Source organism: Ambystoma mexicanum, chromosome 7q (genome assembly GCF_040938575.1).
Source record: "Ambystoma mexicanum isolate Mex_15411 chromosome 7q, UKY_AmexF1_1, whole genome shotgun sequence".
NCBI lineage: Eukaryota > Metazoa > Chordata > Amphibia > Caudata > Ambystomatidae > Ambystoma > Ambystoma mexicanum.
Genome location: NC_090941.1, coordinates 499186994 through 499199556, shown reverse-complemented (window position 1 = coordinate 499199556; position 12563 = coordinate 499186994). Strand labels below are relative to the sequence as shown.

Here is a 12563-nt window from a genome sequence, read left to right as displayed (position 1 = left end):
AACTACACACCCTTGATGTGCGTAGGGCGGTCCTCTACTATGTAAATAAAACCAGACCGCTAAGGAAAACAGATCAACTGTTTGTCTCCGTAGGTACAGGCAGAGAAGGGGGATCGCGTCTCTAAAGGCGCGATCTCGAAGTGGATTATCAACTGTATACAGCTGTGTTACTCTCTTTCTGAAAAAACTCTGCCTTTTACGCCAAGGGCCCATTCTACTAGAGGCATTGGGGCCACTCTGGCTTTCATTGCAAATGTTCCCCTCGACACCATTTGCAAAGCAGCTACTTGGAGCTCTATTCACACTTTTACTCAGCATTACTGCATTGACACTCATTCCAAGACAGATACACAAGTGGGACAAGCGGTTCTAAGACACCTGTTTGCTCATGACCCTTCTCACATCCCACCTCCTTCTTCTGGTACTGCTCGCTAATCTATGCACAGCATGTGATCTAAGCAGATTCCACAAGCCTCAGAAGGGATACATTACTCACCGTAATCGTATTTCTGATGCTTGTATCTGCTTAGATTCACATGGTACCCACCCTTCCTCCCCTCCGAGAGAAGGCGCATGATTGCTTGTAGTCTTACCTTTCTGTCTATCTGCTTGGATTATCTGTACTCACGCTACTCCTCATGCTTCCTCATGTCAGAAAAAATACAATCTGAGGATCCTAGACGCGTGAGGGATCTTGGGTACAGTGGACGTCACACTAGGGATAGTATTACTGGCACGCCTGTGTCGACGCCCATTTTCGAGTTTCGAAAAACAAACTGTAATACTCCGCAGCTTCCACTAGATGTCGGCTTATGCACAGCATGTGAATCTAAGCAGATACAAGCATCAGAAATACGATTACGGTGAGTAATGTATCCCATATATATGAACCAACTCCAATCATGTAGGTAACCTCATGGTACCCCTCCCACAGATATCTGACTCATACGGATCCACGGCCTTTCCTGCCAGTACTCTGAACAGGCTGAACACATTAACTCCAAGTTCACCGATGACATTTCGAAGGTAGGCTTTTACTTTCAGTTCTCTTTCACAGTTTACAACTGTGAGGTCACCCATCCCTGACACATACCCTTTCAATTTGTCATCTGCTTCCCTAGGCAAGCACACAACTTGGTCAACAAGTGACCACGTCCTGATGACAGTTCGGACCCTTCCCTGCATCTGCTATTCGTCAGTTTTCACCTAAGGCCTCTAACTAGAAACACCAACCTGTTTGTGTCATTGCCCACTACTACTTGCAAGTAGTGTATGAATTTGCACAAATATCTATGCTACTAACCCTCACTTAAATGAGAAGTGTAAATATTTGAGTTTTCTTTGTCGCTCATCTGGGCATATATGTACCTTTTTAAGGTCCAACCTTGTGCATTTGGACCCGCAAATTTTAAACATGTGTCTAAAGTTTTGATTAAGTTAAGTTGTTTTCCCAAACTTTCTCTAGCCTTTGTGTGACCAACCCAAGCTAGTATGTATCATAACTAGCCTACTGCTCTTCATACCTACTGCAAAATGCGTAGTTGAATAGGGTTAGCTGTTGACTCTGCCTTCTCTCGTTACATGCAACAAGCATCCATACAGACTAGACAGCGGCCTCCAGTCATACTCAGGTCATACAATAAGGACATCAGCCCATTCGGCTCCGGTTCCCCATGCCAGTCAGACCATTTACGCATAGCAACCTTGACAAGCCTAGCATATCGCAAAACCTTTGGTGAGCCTCTGGGTGTGTGTCAGAACATCAAAATCCATGAATGTCCCCCGCCGCTCCTCTTTTACATGTCTCCCCACGAACTGAGTCCCACCCTATCACATCTTCTGGCGACAGCCAAATCCTCAGCGCTCAAGCACACATCTGCCGTCAATGGTACATGCAGGGAATATGGATACTGCAGGCGGAGCACTCTCAGTGCTCTATTCCATACCTGCCTGCCGAGTATAGTCATGTTGGGCATGCGTCCAAGACAGTGGTCTGGGACCCACAGGGCTTCCTTTGGTACAGCCAGGCCTGTCACCCCAGCAAGGTAGATTCCGTCATCAGGTCGTCCGATTGCCATCCAGCCACATACTGAAGCTGTGCAGCCAGGTAATAGAGCTCTAGACATGGCAACTGCACCCCGTCCTCATATGTCATACAGAGGGTGGTGAAGGTTATATTGTATCTGCCCCATCCCCACAAGAAGCCTTAATCAGGGAGTCCAAGTGCTGGAAAAACCCAGCCGCAATAAAACAGTGCATATTGGCGAAGGAGTATAGTATGCACAGGAGCACCACCATTTTAACAAGTGCCACTCGCCCCATTAACGACTGGGGCAACCCATCCCAGAACTTCATGAACCGATTCACCCCGTTCACCGCCCTTACTGTGTTCTTAGTGTGCGTGCTTTCCGGCATATGCATAATGTGTATGCCCAAGTACTTGAATGTGTGTACCTACCAGAGTAACCCGGTCTGGCAGGTCCCTGGGGTCATAATGACGCAGCCCCGCCAAGGTAAAAAGGCATGACTTTCATCTTTTAAAAGGAGATACCCGACACCCTTGCAACATTTTCCAAAACCATAGGAAGATTGTGTTGAGGCTAGCACAGGTACAAGAGGACATCATCCTTGTAAAGTGAGATAACATGTGGATTCTCCAACCTTAATACCCGCGTCTGAAAACTCACTCCTAAGAAAACCAGTATGTAAAGCATAGGCAGTAGTGGGCAGCCCTGCCTGGTACCTCTCTGTATGTCCCAAATCCCAGACATCTGCTTACCCGTCCTAACCCTTGCCACAGGTGTACAATACAGCAGTTTCACCCACCGGATAAAGCCCTGACCCATTCCAAATCCCTGCAATGCTGCACACATCCATTCCCAGTAAACAGAATTAAACATCTTAATGGCATCCAAGGAAGCTACCGCATATGGTGCGTTCTGTAAATTAGTCTGGTCAACAATATGCTGCAAGCAACAGAGATTCATAGAAGTGCTGTGGCCAGGGACAAAACCTGTCTGATCACCATGAATTTAAGTTGCAATCACCCATTTGAGGCGTCCGGCCAGCAGTTCCATAAGGATTTTGACATCCTGATTTAGCATCGCCAAAGGCTGATACGATTCACATAAATCTGCCTGCTTCCCAGGTATTAATATGGAGACTATCAGCGCCTTGTACATGTGGAAGGCGGCCCATTTCGTATGCCTCATTATAGACATGGATCAGAACCGTGGTCAACGTAGACCGAAATTCTTCATAGAACTCGGATGGGAGCAGTTTCCCCCGGAATCCTCCCAGTCGCCATGGACATAATCACACCTTCTATTTCTTTCTCAATCAGGGGGAGTTCCAGCACAGCAGCCTGTTCCGCTGTTGGCTTCAGTAACTTAATCAGGGAAAGCGATGAGGGCAATTCATTAGGGTCAACAGGCTGCTTGTTACTATACAATGTCTTGTAAAAGGCACTAAAGGCCTCATTTATCTCCACCTTCGATTGCCAGGTGGCTCCGCACTCATCTCATATCATCGGAATGGCCCGCCTCAGTTTCTTGTTATTGCACAGCCATGTCGGCAACCTCCCTGATTTATCCCCCTCCCCATGCATGCATGTTGTGTACACCACATAATCAAACCTCCTAAGACTTTCCCATGCTTCAGTACACTGAGTGCAAAGCTGCAAGATCTCTGCCTCATCTGCAGGGTCCAGGGTTCTACTACCTTCTTTTGCTTGAATCTGGTCTTCTTGTCTCCCAAGGTCTTCACGCAGCGATCTCCGAGTACCACCCGCTCCAGCTATAACCTCTCCTCTAGTAAAGTCCTTCCCATACTGTCCTCCATCTCTTCACACTTCCAACATTATTCTGCAAAAAGTAATCAAGGAAGTCTCCCATTCGGTCCCTAAAAACATCATCCTGAAAGATCTCCGCCTGCATACACCATGTGGGAACTGGGGAACTAGGTCCTTGCCAGTTCAAGCTTACTATGAGCGGGGAGTGGTCTGAAATAGACTGACCGGCATACTCCACCTCCATGAAAACACCCAAATGCTCAATCCCCACAAACATGTAGTCAATTCTGTTGTAAACCTTATGAGGGGCAGAGTAATGCATGTAAACCCTGTCTATCCGCATTCAGTTCCAGTCTGCCACACAAGGGGCGAAGAAAGGCAGCTATCGCCTAGTTTGGAGTGTAGGAGTTCACTATGTACAATTATTGATGCTCAATGAAGCCATGCACTATAACACATCTACCCTCCTTGTCTGTGTGATCATCGAGCCATCGAAATGGGACAGCAGCATCAATCTACACCAATACCCACTAGCATATTGTGAATATGTAGACTCAAATCCCGTCCCACCCCATCTAACCACCACCCTCTCCTGTTACTCAGGGAGCGCAGATGCGTTTCCTGAAACAGCGCGATCAACACTTTTCTCCTATGAAGATGGAATCGGAGTTGGTTCCTCTGAATGTATGACTCCATTCCCCTGATATTCCAGGTTAGTACCTTATGCATCACCATTCAACCAGCAAAGTGTCTGCACAGCCAACCGCTTCTCAGAGGCCAGGCCTCGGGGGCTCCCACACAGCCACCCACAGTCGCACCCCTCCCACCAGGTTCCACCGGCCATACTGTGAAATGAAGTCTTCTAAACCCCCATATTCTTCCTCAACGTGTTTCCCTCCAAGTCCCACACTATCACAAATGCCTGCAGTCAACCATAACAACGAAAACCAACCAGTCCATAGAAACGTATAAGCGCCCCAAACAGCGGGACAGCAACAGGGCTCATCAGCGCTGTGCCGTTCCAGCCAACCCGCACCCACAAGACGGGTCTTCGTCATAGGGGAGGTGGGCAAAGGCTACCAACATGAATCATGTACCAACTATAAATGATAGTCCGGGTAGCCAGGTGTCTTACGCCATGGGAGAGCAGCCCAGCGCTCCCACCGCAGATTGCCAACCCAGCCAGTCGTGGTGCGTACATCCTTTGGCCGACAGTGTGCAACAGTCAAAGTCCCTCCAGGATTCAGTGGACCCAGGGACTCTTCTCCCTTCTTTCCCACCATCGACCGCAGACTGATCTTTCATGCCATTGAGGTCCATCTATGTATTGGCAACACCAGGTGTATCAAAGAACCACACCTTCCCGCTGTGGAGCATCTTCAATCTTGCCAGGTAGGTTAGCATGTATTTGAGGCCCAGCATGCAGAGCCTCTCTTTTGTCAGGACAAACATATATTCCTCCGCTTTTCGACCGAGGGCTTGTAGTCGGGTAAATGGCAGTAGTCAAGTTACCTGGCCCAATAGAGCCTCCATCTCTGTTGAATTGCAGGATCGCCTCTTGGTCCCGAATATAAGGACCATTCAGATTATAGGCCTCGGGTTAGCGCCAAGAGGTGGCCTCCTCTGGAGGGAACGGTGTGCCCTCTCGATCGTAAAGCCCTGAGACCGCTTCCCAGGACCAACTTCTTGTTATCTATGTAGGAGGTAGGATCCAGCCTTCCTCCCCCACCGGAAGGCCAAGAACGCAGATGTTATTTCTTTGCAACCTCCCCTCTGCATCTTCAGCTCTTAGCTCCAATGTGGCATTCCTAGCCTCCATGGTGCACATTCTGGCTTCCAAGTCAGAAGTAGCGGTCACAGCCTCTTTTAAGAGCATCTCTGTGGTTTGAACCCTTTCAGACAGAGATCGCACATCAACCTTAACCTCCCTTAGTTTGCCCTCTAGCAAAGAGGGCAGTGCCACTATAGCTTTCCGAGGATCTTGGCCTCATAGGCCACCTCCTGGGGTGGTGTTGCTTGTGGCTGGTAGCCCTCCGTCATCGGTGCAGGGTCCTGTTGTCTGCCCTTGCCCGCAAATGAATCCAGTATTGTGCCCCTGCCGCCTCATTTCTGCTTGTTAGCCAGCATATCCAGGCTGTATGGGATGCGCATACAGCACTCTCTAGCGTGGCATCAATTGGCAGAGCAGCGAGGGCCAAAGAGCAGGGCAACCCTTGCAATGGATGCAGCCCTGTTGTTAGGCAGAAACCTGTGCAGTTCCCTTTGGGAACACTGCAAAAGATTTAGGACTACAGGTGTTAGCATTAAACCCACTTGGTAGTAGTCTGTACCACCCAGATTTACCTGGTAGCTGTGGCTGAGCAGTCAGACTTCCCTCAAGAAGAGTTAGGCAGTATGCAAAGTATACACAATAGGCACTCAGACACAATAATACAAACAAATACTGACCAGAGCTTTGGTATCAAAGTATATAATTATTTATTTAAAAACACACTGTTTGAAACACTCCAGCACTCTTATTGTAAAACACTCTAAACACAGTTACTATTATGATATATACAACCCTTATTCCTTATCAGATAAGTCTTAGTTAACACCACTTATTTCCATACAGAGGTGAGCGCTTAACTATAGATGGCACTCCAGTAAGTGCATGAAGAAGGAAGGGAAAAAGACAGAATATGGAAAGATACACCACTCTAAGATTTAGGAACACTATTAGCAAGGCAGAAGAGCAAAAGTCACTTGTGAGCCAAAGTCCATAGGCTGGGCCCACTCTTAGAGAGAGCAGAGCACAAATGCGCCCAAGATCACACAGTTACACTAGGCTTTGAAAGTCTTGCAGAGAGTTCGAAAAGAGTTTAGAGAGGATCAGAAAAGTTTAGCCAGGGTGTCCCAGGCTAACCCAGGTTCGAAAGCCGGGGACTAAATCTACCCCGTACAATCGGTGGCAAGGGAAGCCAGGTGGGACACGGTACCTTAAGTGGGAAGGATCCTCCAGCGGTGGCAGTTGTTCCTGGCAGCGGGTGCAAGTCTCGTCGTCGTCCAGGGGAAGAGAAGATCTCGACTTGGAGGAAAGATGAAGGTCGTTGCACTGCCAGGGAAGAAACCAGCCGCAGAGTTTTTCCGGTTAAAGGTATTACCCTTTATTTTGCGGTCGTGGTAAAACGTGGTATTCCGGTTGCCGGGGTGCTTGGCACAGGCAAGGCGGCCACAAGATGCGTCGGGAAGGCGAAAAGATGGTGAAACTGGTTATCCCCACCAGTCAAAGGAAGAAGACTCTCTGGCGGGAGATCTCCTCTGTCGTTGGGAAAAGTGGTGAGACGGTCCAGCAGGGCTCCACCGGTGGTGTCGCTGTGGCAGGTCGGCTCAGCTTCTCCCTCATCGGATTCTTAGGTCCTGTGGCGACTTCTTAAGTTCCAGTCCCCAAAGCCCTGCTTTTATGCAGAAAACCCCCATTCACTCAGCCTAGCTGTCACTCAAACATGCTAAGTGGTGAGCCAGCCGGCTCACCACTTAGGCCAATCAGGACGGAGTGCGACTTGAGTTGCCTAGGCAACTCAGTCCAGGGTGCTTAATCCCCCTCCACCCCTCCTAAGTACCCCAGACAGAGTGGCACCACTTTGGAAGGCTTCTGTGGAGAAGCCCGCCAAAAAGTGGAACAAAGGGCTCGACTTGGGTTGGAGTCACAGAAGAGAACACAAACGCCATTTTAGAACCGAGTTCTGGCAAAAAATACCAAGAGAATTAATAATAATTAAATAAACCGGCGGTATGCTCGAGGCTATCGTAATTAAATAAATAAAGATAGTAGCCTCGAACAATGGGAAAATCCCATAGAGAAATATTCGCTGTTGAATATAAAAAGTAGTATCCACTGCCACCAGCCAAAACTCGATCCGGGGGGACGGAGACGTGCCCCCTCGACTAACAGACCCCGGGGCAATCGAATTGCCCCAGCCAGTGCATCCACAATATGATGGTTTGTACTGGTTCTGTTCAGAATTCAAGACTAGCAAAGTCAATGGTGACTTTACATGCCCTGGGAAACAGTAATCAGTCCCAGGGTATGGAGTCTATACTGGGGGGTCACTATGACACCCCTGTGTTACTGCACTGAGGGTGCTGTGTAACACACATCACAAAAACACATGAAGCCCTATGGAGTAAAAGACCCCATAGCCCATTAAACACATCTAAAGTCAAAGAAACACACTCAAATCATGCCCAAGAATGAGGGTAAAAGAGTCTCACTCTTTGGCAGGAGAATAAAATAAACCCCAAAAATCCAGCATAGCTGCTGGGGGACTCACTAGGTTAGGAAATTCAGCCAAAACAGAGAATTCTCCCTAACACCTGTTTCAATCAAGAGCGACCTTAGCAGCAGCGGGCCACACTTGGTTGTGCATGCAGCACTCCCCTAGCAGAAGACGCAAATAATCTCAGTGTGGTGACAGTGGGGAGCAGCTAGGCAATGCTTCTGTAATCAGTCCTTGCAGTGACTGCTAACTCAAGATTCTCCCCTAGAGCACTCCTGTACCCCAGAAAAACAGAACAGAGCCCCCTACCAGGGTGGGCCTCCCTCCCGTCTACTAACACCTCAACCATGCTGGAGAACAGGGAGGTCACACACACCATCTGCATCCACCAGTCCAGTACCCACTCAAGTGGGCTTCCCCAGACACCCAGAGGGCAATTCCACTTGTCAGTACTCGCTAGGGCGCTATCCTCAGGTTAAGTTCCTTGCCTTTATCAGCAATGCACAAAGTACAGCTGGCCATCCTCAATTAAAGAATTTGCTGCACAGAAGTTCACAAGGATGTGCCCCCAAGAGCCTACCTCTGCTGCTGCTAGCCGCCTGAACACTGTAAAGGACACCGTCCGCAGCGGTTCAAGGCAGCACGCCTTCAGCTCCCTTCCTCCACTCCTACCAGACCCACCTTCACTGGCAGGGTCGCACTCTCAAGCGCTGGAAGCCAGGTCCAGTTCATGCGCTCGCCAGCGGGACCGTGCGCCGAACCCGGCGTACCTTCTCCGCTCCGTCTGTGCCCCCCAGCACCTCTGCTCAGTTCTCCCTCACGTGTCTCCACATCGGGGCGGCACAGGCAGCTAGGCGCGCACTACAAGCCCCAGCTGCCTCGACTCCTCAGTGCCCTAAGGCCACCATCTTGCCAATCACAGCACTGGCCACCTTCACTACCGCAGCTCCATGTTAGGCCGTCTCCCAACAGATCACGTCGGAAGCAGGCTGTGAATTGCGGCAATGCTGCGCCTGTCAGTTGAAGCAATTAGATCCTTACATGCACCACAGAAAAGATCTTATTTCAGGATGGAAGCTCACGCCACGCACGTCCTTACAGCATGGACTCTGGCCACGCCCCTCTTCCAAAACCATTCTTTTGGGGGATCCGGACCTGGAGCCTGCAGATTGCCTGCTGGTTTAGAACGACTGGATTTAATGGAGGCTAGAAGATCCCAAATCACCAGTGACCAATTTGGAGCTCCATCTCCTTTTGCTTTACATTAAAAAGAAGATTGAGAGAAGTGTCACTGAGCTTTCACAAAAGAACTCTTAACTAGACAAAAAAGGAAGCTGAATGGTACATTGGTGAATATGGTCTTTGAGCAGGGCTTCGTCATCTCATGGTTATCTAACAGGGTTGATGCCCCAGAGTTCTCTTGTGAGTCTATATAATTCAAGCTGGAGAATGCTGAAGATTGCTCCAACTGACATCTGTGTCCAAAACATAATAATGCATGTACAAGATACGTACTTGGAAGGCGTCATTCAAGATTTGTATCAAATGAGCCTATTACTCCAAAAGGACTCTTAAGTTGATTCTCGATTGAACTCATCGGGCATAGTCCTTATTTCAGCAGGCAAAGGGTCTTGTCCCTGATATCCTCATGTGTGTCTACTTCTTCCAAACCAAATACATTCTGAAAGCCTCCAGAAACTCAGCAGTACTTCAGATGAGAGATGCTAATATTACACTTTTTCTGTCCTCATTCAGCCTAAATTGACTTACCCTCTTGGCTATGCAGTTGCAATGCACAAGACATGTGGAATTTCCAGTGTGCCATTTTGTTTACTTACAATGACTGTACTTGGTCCACCTCTTCTTTAAAGTAGACTAAACTACTTCTGCATCCATATCGATCAGATCCTCTGGGGGAGGCTGTATCATCTTCGGTGAAGGATCCGGACCACGGTAGACATCACCAGGGCTGGTAAAGATCAGGCAAGACTCTGTGGACAAAGTGCATGGGGAAGGATGGATCCATCCCTAGGAAAACTCAGTTACTTCAAGTTCTGACCTTAGCGGTTGGCATCTCTCTACCACCATCAGGATTCTGGGTATATTTGCTTTGTCACCTGTTGATGGTTCATAACTCTTCTCATTCGGGTTAATCCTTAGGTTGTTATTCTGTAGAGTGTGCTGAGCAGCAGTTGATCCCACCATGGGGACTGCAGAGTGACTTTGGTTGTCCTCACTGTGATCATTTCTGATAATCCTTATCAATCTGCCTCATGATTTTCTCTATTATGCTCGCAGGACTTCCCACTTTGTTTATGGTAGGGTTATTTTTCAGTTGTGTAGAGGAGATTCTCATTGTTCGTTTTTTCTTTTGACTGGTGAATTGGTCAGTGCAGCTCAGGGCCCCAGAGAAGAGCCCCTTCCTTCTCTCTATGGCACTGGTGATTTGTCCTGTAAAATTGTCTTGGGACGTTATATCAGCAACGGTAAACTCCCTCAATTTTTGTTATCGGGGGGCCAGTGTCTCAGAACGGGTGACGTACTGAAGAGGATAATATACAAGATTGAGAACTGGCTACCCCTCTCTCAGTGCTACCACCTGAGGCCAAGTAAACTACAGTATATCATTGAGCAGGATGAATCACTTCCCAATTAATTAATTTGTACAAAATGCGCAAGGAAACAGAGCGATAGAACAGGGAACCATCTTATACCAAAGTTAAAATGCAGTCACAAAATATCATCTTTTATATTAATTTATTCAAAGTCGAAAAATCAATCACCAATCATTAAAAACAGGTGAACAAACACAGCGAGAAGTACAACACACATCTTCCAGTCTCTATTGCACAATACTAATTCCTTCTCACTTATTTAAAAAGACAAACAAACAGTCTATTTCATGTGGGGTTCAACAGGTTAGTCGTGGCCACTCTATTTATTTAGGTGGTTAACAGATATTAGACTATCTATTTAGGTTAGTCTATTGTCATGTGTCGACATGTTTCGGCCGTCTACATGTATGGGACACTATCCCTAGTGTCCCTACAAACAATGAAATATGGGCCTTCATCAGGACAGACAGATTTCTTTTTGGATGGTGAAAATCTTTTCCAAATCCCCGTTGCCAGACAAGTACAATCTAAAAAACAAACATATATGTACATTTATTACATATTAAAACATGGTTCCGTTCTCAAACAACATCTCTGGTTCCTTGTTACTACTTTTTCATAGCAGACATATAAATTTTGTGCGCTCATAACTCATTATACTAAAAAGATTTTAGTTTAATTTACATTCCGTAGGTTACACAGGCCTTTACTTACATCTTGGCAGCACTAGAGCTTTGTTACTGAGTCCCCCTAGTAATGATGGAGACGAAGCGCTATTTCCAGGTGTTAACAAATCACCTTTCAGCCTGACGCAATCTAGGCTTAATGAGGCTCTGCAAAAGAAGAGCCCAGACATCTAATTAGGTACATGCTGTATTGGGTCATTGTGTTAGTCAATTACACATTAACTCCCTCATTATAGTTAAGAACCATTGTTTAGTTCGATCAACCTTATTTGAAGACTTCTTTGTAAAAGTCTTTTCGACACATCAAAATGTCCTACATCATTAATATGGCTACTGTTATGCCATCTATTTTGTAACAAGTTCGTTTGATGTTGCGCTATGGTAATACGTAATCTGGTCACTCTCATTACCCCAGGCACATTTACTTCGAGGATGCGGCGCTACACTTACGTGATTTCACCTAATCCAATGTGCTAAACATGAGAAGAAGCGTGGGTGCGTGCCGGCATGCCAGCCCTCTAAGCTTCTACAAAGGGCCGCGTAACTCTGGCGTCCCAATATGATTTGGAGTCGGGGCGTCTGATTCGCCGAATCTACAGAAACAGAGAAACGCCAACAAAGGCAAAAATTCAGGTAGTCGTTCTACCCAGGGTCTATCTTCTCTTACCCACAAATGATACCCCGAACATTACAAGGGGAACATGCACAAGGGGGACTACGCTTAAAAGCGTGCTGCATTTAATTATTGCCAAACCGCGAGAGCGGCATAGAAACCCTCCATGATTTTTACGATTTTAAAAAAGCACACGCGCATCCCAGCAGATGTGGGGAAACACAGCACTTACCTCGTCAAAAGAGTGATCCTCTCCTTCCGCATCGGTACGATCGCGAGACAACAAGGGTCCGATCGTATCGGTGTATTGTTTCCTGGTCACGTGAGAACTGCGGCTACTCCTCTTAAAGGGACAGCACGGCTCAGGTATACTGACGGCTGTTTATCCTATTGCAGAGATATTTTGGAGATATTACAGAGCCGCCTCACCGGGGGCACAACATGTTTTATAAAAGCCACCACTCCATCATTTAAAATTATACATAGAGAGACAGGGAACCCAATTTGTTCCTGTCTGTCATATTTAAATTCGGTGATGAAGCGGGCAAGGTTTTGTAATACAGAAAACAACACAGGAGGGGGAAGGAGGAAAACCAGCTA

General features: G+C 47.3%; 1 protein-coding gene across 5 annotated transcripts in view; it reads left to right on the top strand.

Moving 5' to 3' along the window:
- FNDC3A (fibronectin type III domain containing 3A) overlaps positions 1–12563 on the top strand; it is a 3436199-nt gene that overhangs the window by 985531 nt on the left and 2438105 nt on the right. The window lies entirely within an intron of this gene.